The following is an 18,207-nucleotide window of genomic DNA, read 5'->3' on the forward strand; positions in this document are numbered from 1 at the left end:
TTCTATAATAAGAATGATATGGTAAATGATAAAGGTAAGTTCTATATTTTGCACTGAGTTCCATTCGATAAAGAAATGTCAATTTGAACATTTGAAGTAAAAATGGTTAGGTGTTGTCGAAACGGAAGGCGCGTTAAATATCACTTGTGCATTTTTATATGAGTTACTTATTTAGATTCATTCTGCAAAAGCCTTACCAGTGCCGTAAAAATTCAACTAATCCAGTTTCCAGAAATCCGAAGCTCTAATGATTCGGCAGCTGTTCTTTTTTTTCTAAGCTAAGTAGAATTAAACAAATTGCTGTTTTTATTTTTTTAACTGTTCTCGCTAATAAGACAAAAAAAGATAATACAGTGTAATTTATGTTTAAAGAAACTATTGTATTAATTTGAATGAATACAAAGCGGAAGGTCTACAAAATCGGCAATTATTTTTTAGCCTATGAAAAATATATACTATATTATACACAGGTTTAACGTTCTTTATTAATTCCACGAATCATTGCTTAGTCATATGAACAGATTCTTTTTTAAAAATAGAGTAAACATATATGGTAATGATATTCCAATTTATTCTCCAAGCAAGAAAATTTATCTTACATTAATGCAGTATAAATGCAATCTTTCACCTTTTTTAGTATTGTGATGTGCACTGAGTTGTTTCTGTGCGTGTCATGTAATCTTTAGGATAAAGAATTAAAACTAATACAATCTTTCCACTTTACAGAAACGACTTGTTTCAAAAAAAAAAAAAAAAAAAAAAAAAACTTTTATTTTTAATAATTTTTAAAAATAAAATATGACAAACAAAAAACAAAAACAAATACCTTAATACCTCAAATACAGTAAGTATACACAGGGTGTCTAGGAACCAGGGTTCTACACTTATAAAAGGGATAAGAGTGCATTCAGACGACTCGAAATAGCATAGTAATGCAAGGTCAAAAACGCTTTTCGGATGTTATTGGCGTTGGTTCAAGCATCCCCACAGGGAAGCTTCATTTCACGCACGAACGTAGAGGAAGTATAGTGATGGGCAACTTCGGTACATTCTTGTACCCGGTACAAGAGTAACGGGTACAGACAAGTACCCGGTACAAAATACCTGTTACTCAAGTAACCGTTACTTTGAAAAGTACCGAAAACCGATTTCAAGTACCGAGTACCCAAGTAACGATTTGGAGTACCGAAGTAACGAAATACCGGAGTAACGGTTTGCTGTACCGTAGTACCCTAGTAACGGTTTGCTGTACCAGAGTACCCTAGTAACGATTTGGAGTACCGAAGTGCCCTAGTAACGATTTGGAGTACCGAAATATGCAGCTAACGATTTTGCACACTGAAGGAACTCTGCCACGTCACCACGTGTTTGATTTTATCTGTACGGAGTAAGAATTTGAATATCAGAAAACATGTCAACTACGGAAGTGTCTGAGGAGCAGACCATTCATGGACACAAGGAGCGCATATCACCATTTCGCAAATACAACCAGATACTACTGTCCTCGTACCAAAACCGAAGTGAGCTGAACCCTCATCGATCCTCCAGTAACGAATACCGAAATACCGAGAAGAGACGCATATTTTCGTTACAAAGTAACGAATACCGAAAAGCACACGTTTCGGTACAGAAGTAACGAATACCGAAAAGTACCCGTTTCGGTACAGAAGTAACGAATACAGAAAAGTATCCGTTTCGGTACAGAAGTAACGAATACCGAAAAGTACCGATTTCGGTACTGAAGTAACGGGTACTTGGATGTACCGATTTTCAGTACCCGTTACAACTAAGTACCCGTTACAAAATACCCGGTTCGGTAGTACCGACTCATCACTAAGGAAGTAGGACTCTTTACATCACAGGATAGCTACATCATGTTCCTTCTAATAAGTTGAATCGTTCTAATAAGTCGGGAATGATTGGCATGGACAAAGACATTCCGCGTCAAGGAATGAATGTTCCTTCTAATAAGTCGGGAATGATTGGCATGGACTCTGGATATCAAGGAGACTGTTTATGTCTGATTGATATCCAGAGTTATACACAGGGCATCTCTAATTCGAGTACCGGAGCTATAGCGTATAACATTTCAGGGTTTCCTGCTACAGCGTCAGGAGAATTAATAGAGAAAACGATATGCAATCGTATTTCGTCCAGAGCATGCAGTCACTTCAACCGGATGAATCTGCTTTTCGGATTGGTTTTACACAGAAATTTCTGCAGCAACTCCAGATCCCCTTTTCTCTGTTTCTGTGTTGTTCACGGATGAGTCCTGTTTTACAGAGGATTGCATCTTCAATTCAGATAATGACCATACATAGGCGGTGGCGAACCCCTGCATAAAGTCATAGAGCACTGAACGTTTTGCGGTAAATGTTTGGGCCAACGTTATGGGGTATGACCCCCTCAGACCTTAGCCGTTGTTTCTCGTTCGAACTGGTAGCAATTACAGACGTATTTACGTTGCATTTTCCCCAAAGTATCTGGATGATGAACAGCTTTCTGCATGGATGCAACTTTTATTGTGGTTTCAGTACGATGGGAATCAGCACGAGATTGGCCCTTTTAAGTCTTCATGATTTAGAACGATTTAGATACTAATTCAAAAGTCAACCAACAAAAATCAGCGTTATATGTTAAAATTTTCACAGGACTAGTTTCGATGGTTTTACCATCCACCATCCTCAGCTGCAAAAGCGCAAATGAACGAGATAGGATATAATGATCAGATAAGATAAGAAAGCCTGGACAGAAAATAAGCTAGCTTAGCTAAATATTTAGTTTCTAAACTTTCAACTCTATTGGACAATAACATTTACACCATAAAAAAATTCATTAGAGTTTGTAAAAAAAGGTTAAAAACATTTCTCATAGAAATTTACTCATTGTTTCTTTTGATGTAAAATCATTATTCACCAATGTTCCAGTGGAGGGTGCATGTCTAGAAACCAGACTTCGCGAATTTCATTTCTCTTGCATCGAAATTGATGAGCTCATTTCTTTCACTCAACTCTGTCTGAAACAAACACATTTTGTTTTCCAAAATAAATATTACAAGCAAACTGAGGGATTAGCCATGGGAAGACCCCCTCAGTCCCATCCTGGCTGATATCTACATGCATTATTATGAGTCAAAATTGTTTGAAACTTTAAACTTCCCGGTATGGTTCCGCTACGTAGACGATACTTTTAGCCTGTTTGAAGGCAATAAAGGCGATTTAAATAAAGTTCTTTCAACAATGAATTCTATTGATCCTGCTATTCAGTTCACTTTTGAACTTGAGACTTGCAATTCTCTTCCGTTTCTCGACATTCTGGTTACACGTAACACATCCAACTTCAGTACTACGGTTTACCGTAAATCTTCATCGGTTTGCCTTCCACTACACTTTAAATCATGTCATCCGACTAAACAAAAGTTAGCTTCATTTTATTCCTATGTTTTCCGTGCTCTTCAAGTTTGCTCCTCCAAACTATCTCTTGATGAAGAAATAAATTATTTAAAAGCAATAGCTATTGACAGAGGCTTTTCATCCAACATTATTAATCAAGCAGTTAAAAAATTCTCATCTCAACACACTAAAAGGCACACTCTTGTTTTAGGAGATTATAAAAATTCTGTTGTCATTCCCTTCTTTCCATCAATTAGCTATAAAGTTGCACATATTTTGCAGAAATTTAACTTTCGGATCGTTTATTCTCCCATCAATAAAACTCCGAGTTCCATACTGAAGGACCCCATTCCAGATATGAATTCCTGGGGTATTTATAGGATTCCTTGTCAGTGTAGTTTAATTTGCATTGGCCAAACTAAGAAAGCCTGAAAGCCTTAAAATTTCGCGTCAAGGAACATGAGGCGTATGTTAGAAAAAAGGAAACTCAGAAGTCTTCTATTGCCCAACATTGTTGGTCCGAAAATTACCCTTTCAATTTTTCTGCTGCCAAAATTATTCAAAAAACATCTTCCGTAGGAGAACTGGATTTTCTAGAGACATTTCACATCCAAAAAAATCTTTCTGTTCTAGTTAACGATCCTAATTCCAATCCATCTTTGCCTTCGGCCTTTAAAGAAATTATGTTTTAGTTCTGGTTTCATCAAAAGATGGCGCCACTAGCTTATTTTCTGTCCAGGCTTTCTTACCTTATCTAATCATTATATCTTATCTCGTTTATTTGCGATTTTGCAGCTGAGGATGGTGGTTCGGTTAAACAATCGAAACTAGTCCTGTGAAAATTTGAAAATATAACGTTGATTCTTGTTGTTTGACTTCTGAATTAGTATTTGTTCGACGTGTTATTGTGTCTTAACGATTTAGATGTTAACTCCCGCTAACAGTTGATCAAGCGTGGTGATATGGTGCATTAGCCTGCTAGACCTATCATGTGTTTGTTACTTCTTCTGGAAACAGGAAAACACTTTCACCATGAAAACATTGGTGTAAAACATTCCTGTTGGCAGTATCAATGAGCTGGTTGCACGCATAGCAATAACTACCGGGGAAGTCTTACACATGCCCGAAATCTTCTAAAATATTCGAAATTTCATTCTTCGGATATGTGAAGGCTGTATTACGGCTCTTGAAGGACATTTCGACCATCTGAAGGAACACGCAGAACATTGTTTGTGATCTAAACGTAGTTAACTAACGATTAAGCAAATATTAAAATAAAATAAAAGTTTCTTACTCTTTAAGAGACAACCCACACTACAAATATGAGAAATACAATTAGAATGTAGCAACATATTTATTATTAGCTGTAAAAAAGGAAAAAAAAATATCGCTGGGTGATACAAATACTGCTTTCCATCTGTGCAGTATAACAAATTATGTGAGAGACAGTTTCTGTAGGATCAAGTCTATGTTCCACTTAAAGATAGGATTTGCAGCTTTACAGCTTCCGTTTCCAGTAGCGACTCTGAAATCCCCAATCCATGAGCAGTGCTATTCTGAACAAGTCTAATTCTTTTCGATAAAAATTCCAGGCTTTGGGAACATGTCTGCATACATTAGTTTGCTGTTGCAGTGGTGTAATTTAACGATCGCTTGGTTTTGTAAATAGCAGGCATAGTGACATTTTACATTGATGTGTTTAGTGTAACAGCTTCCTTTTTCTTATCTGGAAAGACTTATGTAGGAGCTATTGTTCTCGAAAACAAAGTTAGCTTCCCGTTGAATGAAACCTAGGTCTTCCAATAATTATTTGTTCAATTGTAGCTCCTGAAAAATTAAAGCTAGAGTTATGTATTCATCTTATGTTGAATATAAGGCAACACAATTTCGTTTCTTGCTTGTCCATGATTCTATACTGTTTTCTATTAAATATATATTCCGATGTGGATTTTCTGTCAGAAGTATCTCCTCCCCAGTCAGCGTTGCTGTAAATTGCTGCATTGTTGACTGGTTCACCATTTGTTTAGATGTAATTTGTAATTTATTGCAACTCTTAAATATTCTATAACTTTAGTTATATCGTCTCAGTCCGATGTCGATGGATTTTCTTTCCTGCTAATCCCAGCAGAATTTGCTATGTCAGTTCTTGATACTGATGCTAAAGATAAAAATGCTCTCACTACTTTTCCGCATTTTTGGTTATGGGGAAAACTGCTCTCTTTTTCGTTTTCGCTTTTTATAAATTTGCAGTCATGGGTTCAGTTTCTTTTCTGATTCTCTGTCGAATTTCTCGATTGTACGCCTAATCTTATTAGCCTGATGAAATTAAAGGTTCTGTCTTTTTCTCTTTCAGTTTTGATTCATAGATACGTAGCTACTTCTTCCAAATTTCGAATGTCAGAAAATTCTTTGAGAATTCGTTCAACATTTTGAATTGATTTCACGCTTTCGCTGACGACTAATGTGTCATAAACGTATACGATTAAGGTTCTTGTATTTTCCTTGCTTAATGAAGGAACACGGATCAGACTTTCTTTGTTTGTATAACATTTCAGGCGATTCCAGTTTCTGGTTGCCTGTTTTAGTCTATTGATACTTTTGCTTAATTTACAGAACTTGTTTTATTTTCTTGGCGAAACGTAACCTGCTGATTGTTTCATATATATTTATTCTTTTAGGTCTCCGTAGAGAAAAGTTGTTTCACATCGAAATGGTTCACATGCAGATTTTATTGAGCTGCTATTGCCAAGATAGTTCTTACTTTAGTATATTTTAAGACTGGTTCAAATGTTTTATCGTAGTCATGCTCAAATGCTTGGCAATATCCTTTAGCAATTTAGACGAGCTTTATATTTGTTCACAGTTCCTAAAGTTCGGATTTTATTTTGAATGTCCATTTATTTCCAATTGCTTTCTTTCTCTTTCGAAGATCAACGAGTTCCTATATTTTATTTCTCTTTTCCTATATATCATTTCTTCTTTTGTGGATTTCAAAGATAATTCGTTTTCTTTAGTTGGAAGAGTTTGCAATTTTTTCTAATCATTAGGAATTTTGATTTCTTCATTCCTTGCTATACATGAGAATCTGCTTGGCGGGATTCCCTTAATCGTTCTTTGGTATCTTCTCGGCAATTGGGAAGTTTCTTCTGTTTCTATTACACTTTCTCCTTCTTTTGTAGTATGTGGACATGACTCTGTAGATTCAGTTTCCTTAGCAGTCCACTGCATTTCTTCATTTGGACGAGGTACTGCTTCCCTTTTGTTTTCATTATATATCACATTTCTCTGGATAGCACGTTGTTTATAAGTGGCATATAAATTCTATATCCCTTAAGTACGATCACTGTATCCAACAAGAATTCCTTTTTCAGCTCTCTCATCCAGTTTGATACTTTTCTACTTTGTAACTAGGCAATAAGTTAAGGTGCAGGAAAGTCTAGTTGGCTTATTGTTATTCCAGAGCTCGTACGGCATTTTATCCATTGATCTTGATGGCAGTGTGTTTTATATATTGCGGCTGTCATTACAGCTTCGCCCCAAAATTCTCTTTTGAGTCTCGAAATGAGTAGTAGATTATCTTGTTATTTCCACTTTGTTCTGTTCAATCGTTTTGTTGTGATGAATATGCTCTAGAGGTTTGATATTCGATTCCCTTTCTTTTAGATATTCTTCAATTTATTTGTTACGTATTCTCCTTCAGTGTCTGTTCTTAAGACTTTTGGCATCTTTCTAAACGTTTTTTTATGATTACAAATTGCTTTAATTCAGAGATAGCTTGATCTTTTGTAACGAGCAGGTAGACAGCTGAATATCTCGAAGGATCAGTGATGAAAGTTATGAAGTATTTCTGTCCTCTTGTTGATGTCATGCCAATCGATCAGCAAATGTCCAAATGTATCAAATCCAGAATTGATTTTGTTCTGCAGTTGTTTAGCTTGAGATACGGTTTTTAGGACATTTTACTTATGATGTAATATTCGCATTCTTTTTCTTTTTCAATTTCCAGGTCCAATCTTATTCTGGTTGCCAAGTGATCATTCTTCAGCCTCTTGAATGCTTTATAATTTCTGTGTCCTAGTCTTCTACGCTGTTTTCGTTTTTTTTTTTGTAACTGAAATTTTGGCATTTTTTTTTTATTCGATTATCTTATATAAATTTCCTTTTGTTTTAGCAATTCCTACAGTTTTGTTTTCCTTATTCTCCAAGAATCTTCTTCAAATTCAACAATAAACCCTTTGTTTGTGACTTTTAATATGGATATTAATCCTCCTAGCTCAGGAACGTATAAAAGGTCTATTTTATTTCTATTTCAATATCTTCGTCATTTATACAGTAATGTGAACATTCGCTCCTACAACTCAACCGCCTTTTCCTAAATCTGGCAACAGCTACAGCAGCGAGATACTTCTTCAAGCTGCGTGAAGAAAAGAGACTTCCATTCCGATGAGGTTATGACGTGGCGATGGATGGAGCTGAACTATGCCGCTCGAAAATATTGCTTGATGATGTAATTCCGTTTCATGATGAATCAAACTTTTTATCTTACTTCCTTTCACTCTGTACAAACCATAATCATGTTTATTCTTTCATTATTAAATACCCTTAAAATGACACTGCCTTCCTCTATTTGAATCCTAACCTCATCCCACATGGGGCCTCGGCCCCTGGAACTCTTCCACCGTTTGAACTAACCACCATAGACACCACTATATAACTATTAATAATGGAATACTTTGGAAACCTGTGGAATAATATCGCAAGATTCCCGTTGTTGTGATTCGTCAGCACGTAAGTAGAGCTAGTTTTATTTGATGAAGTAGTGCTAATCAGGAAGTAATATTCTTTAAAATTATGAATATTTGATGACGTATTTTTATGAAGTTTATTTGAAGAAGCGAAAGACATTTGATTTTGATGAAAATTCATTTTGTTTTTAAATGATTATTACTTTGAAGAATTAACACTTCCGTTTTCGAATTTGATGTTCATGACAATTAATTAAACAGTGTTGATGAAGTTTAATTGAATAAACTAAAAGTGACTTTGAAAATTTGACTTTGATGAAAATCCATTGCCGACTATTTAAAGAATTGTGATGTATTAAAAAAAGTTACTTTGAAGAATTACTTTCGTTTTCGAATTTAGTGCATAAATTTCTTATTTCTTGTGATGCCTATATTTTCCAAGGACTGTACAATATTATTTAAAGTTATTAATTTTGATATCATATCTTAACGTGAAATTCTATTTTCCATTCTTAACATAGTCTTATATGAAGATTTGTTTGACGATATATTTTACCATTTGTTTGAATCATATGTTCACAATTTCATTTATGATTTTTGAATGTTTTAAGATCATTATTGTGTAAGAAGAATTAATATTATTGTGAAGAATACGAAACATTAAAAATATACTTTGTTATGATAATTTCTAAAAACGAAACTGATAAATAATGGCTATACTTAACGATTATCCCAACATTGCACAGTCATTAAAAACCGCCAGTACCAAGCATTTCAAGCTTTTACATCGTTTACTTTTTGGCTCAGATGGTGATCGGCAGAATCGTGCTAGGTTACGCAATTTTACTGGTTTTTTCCAAACCATTTAACTTTGAAGAAACGAAAGAAAAAATCCTTAAAGAATTTTCTCTTGCGGAATTAATTGCCATATGTAACTTACTGCATTTAGAATTTTCCACCGATATTGAAAACTGTGCTAACAATATTCTTACGAATCTAGCTGATGTCTCATTATTAAAATCAGATTCCGCTGACCACAGCGACCTTGAAGAAGAAGTTTTGGTGCAAAGTTCACCCTCAACGCATAGCGTCGCCCAAACGAACATTAATCACACTCCAGATGAATCTTTATGTAAACAAATGGAGGCAAAAATCTGTCTTGAAAGCGCGCCTGGAACTTTATTGCTTTCACAAACACAGACTGTTCCGTTTCAATGTTTCGGCTTAAAAGACATTGTTGATTTGATCAAACCCTTTTCCTCTCGGGATAATTACAGCGTTGAAACTTTTATTTCTGACATAGAAGATATTTTTAATCTCTATGAGATCACGAATCCTGTACACCAAGTAATTTTTGTTAAAAAATGTCTTACCGGTCCAGCTTTAACATTAATAAGATCAATTCGTGGAATTACTAATTGGGAACAATTAAAACACCATTTATTAGATGGATTTTCGGATAAAATTAATAGCCTTCAATTACATAAAATAATGGAATCTCGTCACATGGGAACATCTGAAACCTTACAAGAATATTTTTTAGCTATGAGAGACCTCGCATACAAAGGTTCTATGGATGATTCTTCTTTGATTGAGTATGTTATAAATGGTATTCCTGATTCATCAAATAACAAAATAATTTTGTACGGTTGTAACTCCATTCCTGAATTTAAAGAAAAACTGAAGATTTATGAAAAACTTTTTAACAATTTAAGACATTCGAAGCAAAATACCCCAAAGAAATTTACAAATTCCTTTCCCAATGTTAAAATTGATGCTAAACGTACATCAGACACTCAACCAGTATGTTATTCTTGTGGTTTGAAAGGCCACAAAAGCAATACTTGTCCTAATAAATCTAATGGCAAATTATGTTATGGCTGCCACAATTATGGTCACGTTCATTCCAACTGTCCTAAACGTTCTGGTACTTCTACCACGGAATCTTCTAATTGTTCTACATCCGATAGTACTGTAAATGCACTTTCTGCTCAAAATATTTCTAAACATCCGATGCATGTTGATATTCAACTTAAAGGAACTCAGTTAACTGCTCTCTATGACACTGGATCACAAACAACGCTAATTAATGAGCAAGCATACCGCAAAATTGGTTCTCCACCATCATTCAAATTCAAAACATTATTTTACCTGCTACAATCCATGTAGTAAAAGACTATATGATTCCTCTTGATGCCATTATTGGAATAGACTTTTTGCAACAAACTCGATTTACATTTGATAAAGATGGTATTCATTTATGCAAGAATAATAATGATCAAATTTTTGTTAATGTTACTGATGATCACACATTTCCACCTTCACACATCTCAAAATCAGAAATTCTCGAAGAAGTTCAACATATCATACTCCTCACAAACCACATGAAGTTAACACTGCTATGGAAGATTTTCAGAAAATAACAGAAAATGAAATTCAGTTGAAGAAAACTGTTAAGGAAAATGATAATGATGATGCACATGACGATTCAGAATTGGATTTAGATGATTACAATTTGGATTTGGATGATTACGATGACACAGATGATGCTGATACCAATCATGGAGCTCATGACGATGATGTTGATGAAGATGGTGGTGACGCAGACGACGACATGGATCAAGATCATGATATTGATGATGACGACAATCATAACGCTAGTGGTGCTGATGATGATGATGGCACTCCTGAAGCTAATGAAGATGGTGATAATGATGTTGATCAAGATGACGTTGCTGTTGTTGATGAAGATCATGTCAATGAAGATGATGTTGATGACAACGAGGATGATGATGACAGTCATGAAGCTAATGATGATGATGGTGTCGATAATGATCCAAACGTGCAGAATACTGAAGAAACTGTGAAATATCAACTGAATCAGTTTGAAAAACGTGTGCTGATCAAGCAAACGAGAAAACACCTGCTAAAAGTGCAGAAACTCCCAAAGAACAGAAAGCCTGAAAGTATAAACGAAGAAAATTTAAACGAACTTCAAAGACAATGAAATTGCTGACACAGCATGATGATGACAAAGCTGCATTATGCATTGAAGCTCAACGGAACATCCTCCGTTTTGCAGCAAGCACATATACGACAGTATAAGAAACGTTGCAAACCTGCCTGCAAATATAAACTTGGACACCAAATGCCAATCCAGCCTGAACTGAAACTTCCACTCGGGCTGAATCTTCGACTTAAACTGAAACTTGGATTTAAACTTCGTCCCAAATTCTTCGGTCCTTATGAGACAGTTCATCCCTCTGATTGCTACGAAGTACGAAAGATACGCCATGAAGGAACCATTATGATATCAACCTGTACTGATAAGATGAACCGGTGGTGCACAAAGCTAACATTCGTCACCTGGACATTGATTTTTTTCACTTTCTCTGATTTTTGTTTTTTTTTTCCTTTCTTTTCAGATCAACCCCCAGGCGAGGATGCCCGGCAAGGCAGAATGGCCGTGTGGTCATTCGCTTTTACAACTCAACCGCCTTTTCCTAAATCTGGCAACAGCTACAGCAGCGAGATACTTCTTCAAGCTGCTTGAGGAAAAGAGACTTCCATTCCGATGAGGTTATGACGTGGCGATGGATGGAGCTGAACTATGCCGCTCGAAAATATTGCTTGATGATGTAATTCCGTTTCATGATGAATCAAACTTTTTATCTTACTTCCTTTCACTCTGTACATACCCTAATCATGTTTTTTCTTTCATTATTAAATACCCTTAAAATGACACTGCCTTCCTCTATTTGAATCCTAATCTCATCCCACAGTAATAAGTATCCTTCTCCGATATCTTCAGATTTCAATTGATTACTATTAGCAATAGTTATTTGCTCTGAATTAATTTCATGAAAAACATTATATTACTGGTCATATGACACTCAGCGTCTTTCTTTGCTAACTTCGAATGTATAATTCTCACTTTTTCCATATTTCTTATTCTTATTCTTATTTTCCTCTTCGTGTGTAGCCTCGTTTACAGCAACTTTCATTTTTGCTTATTTCCTCAATTTCCTTTAGACACTTGCTTTTCGTTCTTAAAAATGGATTACTTTCGTTTTTGTCTTTTCCTTTGTAGTTATTTAAGAATCTGCATTCGTTTTCTAAATGTTTTAATTTTTTGCGATAATCGCATATTTATTGATTGAAATGAACTGGCGATGTTGAAATTTGTTTTGAAAGTAGCTGTTTCTTCTGTTCGCATGCCTTCTATTCTTGGACCATTTTCGTCGACCATTTTCGTTTTTACATTTCCAGCGTCAGTTCTGGGCAAGCTTCTAAAGCTGTAATATGATTTTCGTAGCTATTTGGTAAGCCGCTCAGCAAGATTTGCTGCCATATAACTGTCCTTTATTTCGTCACCGATTCCTCGCAGTTCGTCTACAGTCTCGAGCCTTTGATTAATATCTTCTTCAAGCTTGTATTCGTTTCCTGCTTTTAAGGTATACAGCTTTTTAAGAAGATAAAGTTTACTGTACAGATTTGTTTTGTGTGTTTTTTTTTAAAATTTGTTCCATATCTCTTTAGCTGTTGTTTTATTTCTTACATGCATGATTTGATTGTCTTCTGCGAGTAGACATTTATGGTAGCTTGTGCTTCTTCATTTCATTTTGTACACTCAGCGGTGCTTTCTTTTAGTGTAGTATTCCCAATTAAATACCGTAAGTACTTTTTCAGAATCATTTCTAGTTTGTATTTTAATAGCTGATATTCTTATTGTTTAATTCGGCAACCGAGTGCTTATTTTCGCAGTTAGTAGCAATTTTGCTTGCGTATTTCAAATGCGTAGTACACAGCCATATTAGTCTTGTCTCGCTTATCGAAGGCAGGCGTTTTCAGATTATCCAGTGGTAATTTATGAGAAATTTTCTTTTCTACTTTTAGTTTTATTCCTAATAGCGTATCTTGGTATGTTTTATGTATTCAGATGAAGTAAACGTGCATTCAGTTTCATAGTCGAAAACTGAAGGAAAGAGCAGTTGTTTGTCAACTAAACGCAGTTAACGGAAGATAAGCAATTACTAAAATAGAATCAAAATTTCTTATCTCATTAAGGGATAAACCAAACTGTGAAACAAGAAATACAATTAGAATGTAGAAACATATTTATTATTAGTTATCAGAAAGAAAAAATACTGTGTAGCGATACACGCACCATCAACTCTCTAACTGCGGAGTACAACAAGGTTATGCAGGAGTGAGTTTCTGTAAAGTTATTTTTTCATGGTGAAGAGGGTGAAGTAGCATCGGATAAGCAGCTTTACCGCTTCCGATTCCATTCGCGATTTTACACGATCAGTAAAAAAAACCTCTATTAGTTTCGTGAATGCGTGCTTTTACGTTGGTGCCCTTTCATTCCTGTACCCAGTACCGCACGGACATATAATTTTCGACCCTATATTGCTACGATTCTGAGTCGTCTGGATGCAACCAACCCTTTCTGTAAGTTTGTAACTGTAGTACTCGTACACTCAGTAATTAGTCTACAGAAGGGTGGGATTATAATAGATTTTTCGAATATTCAGTTTTCCGATATTTTTGAATCGGGCTGCGGTCCCAGTTACTCCAGATATTTACTGTAGTTATAAAGTTCTGCTTTGCTTAAACTTTCATTATCTTCCACAAACTGAGAAAGCGTTTAATGGCAAATTTAATTATAGAAGAGATTAAAAAATTAAGTAAAATGTAAATAAAAATTATTTAACATTTTAAAAACTTTTCAAAGGAAGTATAAAATTAAAGTTTACCATTTGATAAAATATAAAAAGTACTTTTGAACTGTATTCTATATATCAGTGGTCTGAAACTGACTTTGCATGCAGGTCGAATGCACAGTCTGAAAACAACAGACGAACCAGAATATATATATATTTTAAAACAAAATTAAAGTTCTTTTATTGAAAATAAAAATATTTTAAACAAGTTTTACATTTCGCTTGCTAACTATTTGTCAAAACATACATAAACAATCGCAAAAAAAGAATTCAAATTTATATTTGTTTTCTATCTGAAGTCAAAATTTAGTAGTGTAAGACATCTTTGTTTATTACAAATTTGTTATTCAAATATATTGATACCTAAATACTAAATTTTCAAACTGAGATTTATTTAAAATAGTTCTGAAATATTTAATTAATCAATCATTAAATAAATTATTTTAATTTAAATTGAAAATGAACAAATTACGAAAACTTTTGAGAGGAAATTTTCCAAGTGTGAGAAAACTTGAAAGTAAATAATGACAATTTAGCTTCTTTCTCTTATTTATTAATTTTTTGCTTCGCCCCATAAATAAAAGTACATGTGTTTATATGGAAATAATTATAAACTTCTATATTTCTTACGACAGCTTGACACTTGACGGTGTTTCGATTCTGATCAAATTTATAGCACTGAAGAGAAATTATTAATTATCTTCACGTGGCTAACAAATAAGGAACAAAGCTAAAACGAAATTCACGAATTTTACAAACAATTTAGTAGAATTTGAATCACTTAATTTTACTAATCATTGATCTAACATAGAAGGAATGTCCGTATTTAATGCCAGATCTTACAGCATGAATTGTTTATATCTTATACAACACACTTCCTCAACTTTATCTAGTTTTTCAATCCCTTCAAAGCATTCTAGCAAAATGATAGTGTTGTAAAGTTTTAAACTTTTCAGTTCTAATGTACTGTTTAGGAACATAGTTATCATTATCACAGATTATCATTATTTGTATAATTAACTAACATTATAATAATATATTTAAACTAGCCTAATATTAAGCTTTAATGCACTAGTTTTTGAACAGATCGTAACAAATATAAATATGAATGCAAATTGGCAGATGAAAAAAATAAATGTTGTCATACATATGTATATTTAATTGCAACCCATTTCAAACGAATGCACAAAATTATTTCAGAAACACTTCAAAGAAAACAATGGATAATAAATAAGTTAATTTCTAATTAAAGGCAGAGCCATTTTTACTGAACTATAAGTCTTCTTTCTAATTTTAACTCATTATGCTTGTTAACGCATACCTTTCTAATCTCAAATCTTTTCGTTAAAATGTACTTTTCTAGACATATCGTAAATGATGTTTGCACAGTTTTTTAGTCAAAAATATTAAGGATTCGCTTTTAAACGCAAATATTTGCTGTCTGTAAGTAATGCAAAATCGCTTTTATTGGTTTTCTGCTGAATAATTTTACAGCCATTATCGATTTTGCGCTTCTTCCAGGAATACATTTCTTTCAGAGCAGTCTAATCTAAAATCAAGAATATTATGCAAAATGATATGGAGGCGCAAGCGTTAATATTAGCATTTCGCAAGAAATATTAATCCAAATTGTTTTTAGTTTTGAGTGAAAGTTTTATAAATAACAGCACAATTCTCTATTCACAGAAAACTAATTAATAAAATATCATAGGAAATGGAATTTCGCTGAATTCTTACTAATATTTTTTCCTTATTTGCAAATCGAAAGAGATCAGTAGTTTTCAGTAAATAAGCCCTTATAGAAAAGTACTGACAGATCCAGCTAGTACGTTCTGCACATTTTAACATTTCATCCAAGTTTTACTTTTCGGTACGCATAATAAGATTAATATTTATGATCTGGCAAAATACGAAGTTGTTCCCATTAGGAAGAAAGATTCCATTTTAAAACTGAACAGATCGAGTTATTTTAAGAATCGACGTATTTTTCATAATAATGCCACGGGCGGTTCCTATTCTTTTCACTTGTTTGAAATTATTTCTATTTATTTATCTGCGAGTTGCATGAGAAATACAAATCACAGCGCTATAAAATCATGTTATATCATGTTCTTACATGCAATTACTATTTTCCTCACATAAAGGTTTGGAAGAAATTCAACAGCAATTAGAAACCAAAGAGAATATTCAAGATTAAGTTACCGACGAATGGCAATCGCAAAAAAATGAAAGAATTCCACGAATATTTTGATATTGTTTGCAACTGACAAAGTTATGAATTGTAGCAGCTTTAGCTGCATATTAAAATTCCTGTTGTGATTATTAAGGGGTATCAGAAACCCCTATACCGACAATGTTAAATTGGCCATTTTCGATGTACCTTTTCTCAAAATCTACTGTAGATACAAGCTTGAAGTTTTTTCTGTAATTAAAGTATACCTACCTGATTATACTCAAATGAGCTTTTGAAGCATTTTGAATTTTAGAGTAAATTACAGAATATTTTGTTACAGAATATTTATATAATTACAGAATATTTTTAAGGCACAGTAAAATTTAACACTTTTCTCACACAAAAAAAATTAAATATTTTTTTTTATTTTACGTTTATTACAAAAAGCTCATTTCAGTAAATATTAGGAAACCTAATAAATAAGCCGTAAAAAGTTTAGATACATGTGAGCAGTAGTTCCTGAGAAAAGGTACATTGAGTATAAAAAAATCACGTTTGGAGAAAAACGCGTTTTTATGTAAAAATCCTCATTGATGAAAGCAGTAGATGACAAATTAAAACTAGATTTTTTTTACAGTTCTAACTTTCATAGAGATTAAAGAATGGTATTTTTAGAAAGATAAAAGTGTGGAGATTTTGAAAATGCAAAAATCCGAAATCACAATTTTTTGAAGATTTTGGGGTTCCAACAACCCTTAAAATTAAAATTACGTAGTTATTTTTGCGATGTTAGAGAATGTAGTATATTAATATCGTATCTGTATTTATGTGAAAAAATATGGTACAAGGCGCAGTTTAGGTAAACAGGATACTTTAAGAGCGTAAATATAAATTGAATCGGAAGGTATAAAAACGAGCCATGTAACAAAAGTTAAATTTTACAGGAGCGGCAAGAAACTAACCCATTCCTCACAAGGATGTCAGAAGTTTCAAAAAGCCTGAATTACATAGATCCTAGTTATTATTGATCTTATCATTTTTTATTGTTGACGTCTGACTTTCTTGTGAGAAATAGGATAGTTTTTATTGTCGCTCCTGAAAATTTTGACTTAAACGATGTAACGTAACCCCTTTTTACATTTTCCGATTCAATTCGTTCTTTGATAAAGAGAGTAATAAAAATGGCTCATATCAGAAAAAAAATCCTTTGAGAAAAACTTATTATATAAAAATAAATACCTTACTAGAATACTCAATGGACATTAAACTTCGCTGGTAATACGATATCTACCCAAGAAGATGGGTGATATAACTAGCAATAAATAATTTAAAACAAAGAACTCAAGTTTAGTAATTTCTTCCAACCAATACTAAACCTATGCAAAATTTTGAAGTATCACAAAGTTTTACTTAATGCTGCCACAAAAGTTTCATTAAATACCAAGTAATATTAAAAAAATGAAAGGGTTCAGAATTTAAAGGTCGCCCAGAAGGGTTTTTAAAATTTTCCTACACTCTCGCTTAGCTAGCAGTCTACCAGTCTGTTGTTGCACTCACTCCTCCTAACCCCTTTTTTTATTTATTATTTTTTTGTCGTTTTAGCTTTATTATTAAGTATCCTTTTCTTCGCACTTACGCTATACGCAATTCAACAGCAAAATTACAAAAATTTTAAAAGCAGCATGTGTTTAGAATCCCCAACAAAGTGTTAAGTGTTGCCATAATATATTTTTCTATTTTTTTCAGTCTTTTTCTTGTTTAACACACATTTCTTAGTAAGATGGCTTGCAAAACCTTTTTTTTTTTTTTTTTGTCTTTTTAAATATTAACGTTTTGCGTGTTAAATTTATTAATTAAATATAATTTCCTTCGCACTTATGCTACATAAAATTTAGTTAAAAAGCAAAATCACAAAATATTTAAAAACAAGAATATCTTTAGAATTTCCGATCGACAGTCTCACGCGCTGGAGATAAAAATGTTTTAACCTGTAGTGTTGCCCCTGCTTGCTTTCAAATCGTCGAGTTTGTTTATGTTATTGTGGAGTTAATTTGTTTGTTGAGTTGTCCCCATATTCGTAGGAGGATTACGTCATTCAAAATTCCAAGGCTCTATGTACCGTTGTTTTTTCACAATGCGAGAAATATGTATACATTTATGCAGATTTTTCA

General features: G+C 33.5%; 1 protein-coding gene across 1 annotated transcript in view; it reads right to left on the reverse strand.

The window, feature by feature from the left end:
• LOC118198469 (uncharacterized) overlaps positions 1-18,207 on the reverse strand; it is a 281,839-nt gene that overhangs the window by 156,080 nt on the left and 107,552 nt on the right. The gene's annotated exons all lie outside the window — the stretch shown is intronic.

The sequence above is a fragment of the Stegodyphus dumicola genome, chromosome 6 (assembly GCF_044657685.1).
Source record: "Stegodyphus dumicola isolate Sdum_Otavi_A_Nest chromosome 6, ASM4465768v1".
Lineage (NCBI taxonomy): Eukaryota > Metazoa > Arthropoda > Arachnida > Araneae > Eresidae > Stegodyphus > Stegodyphus dumicola.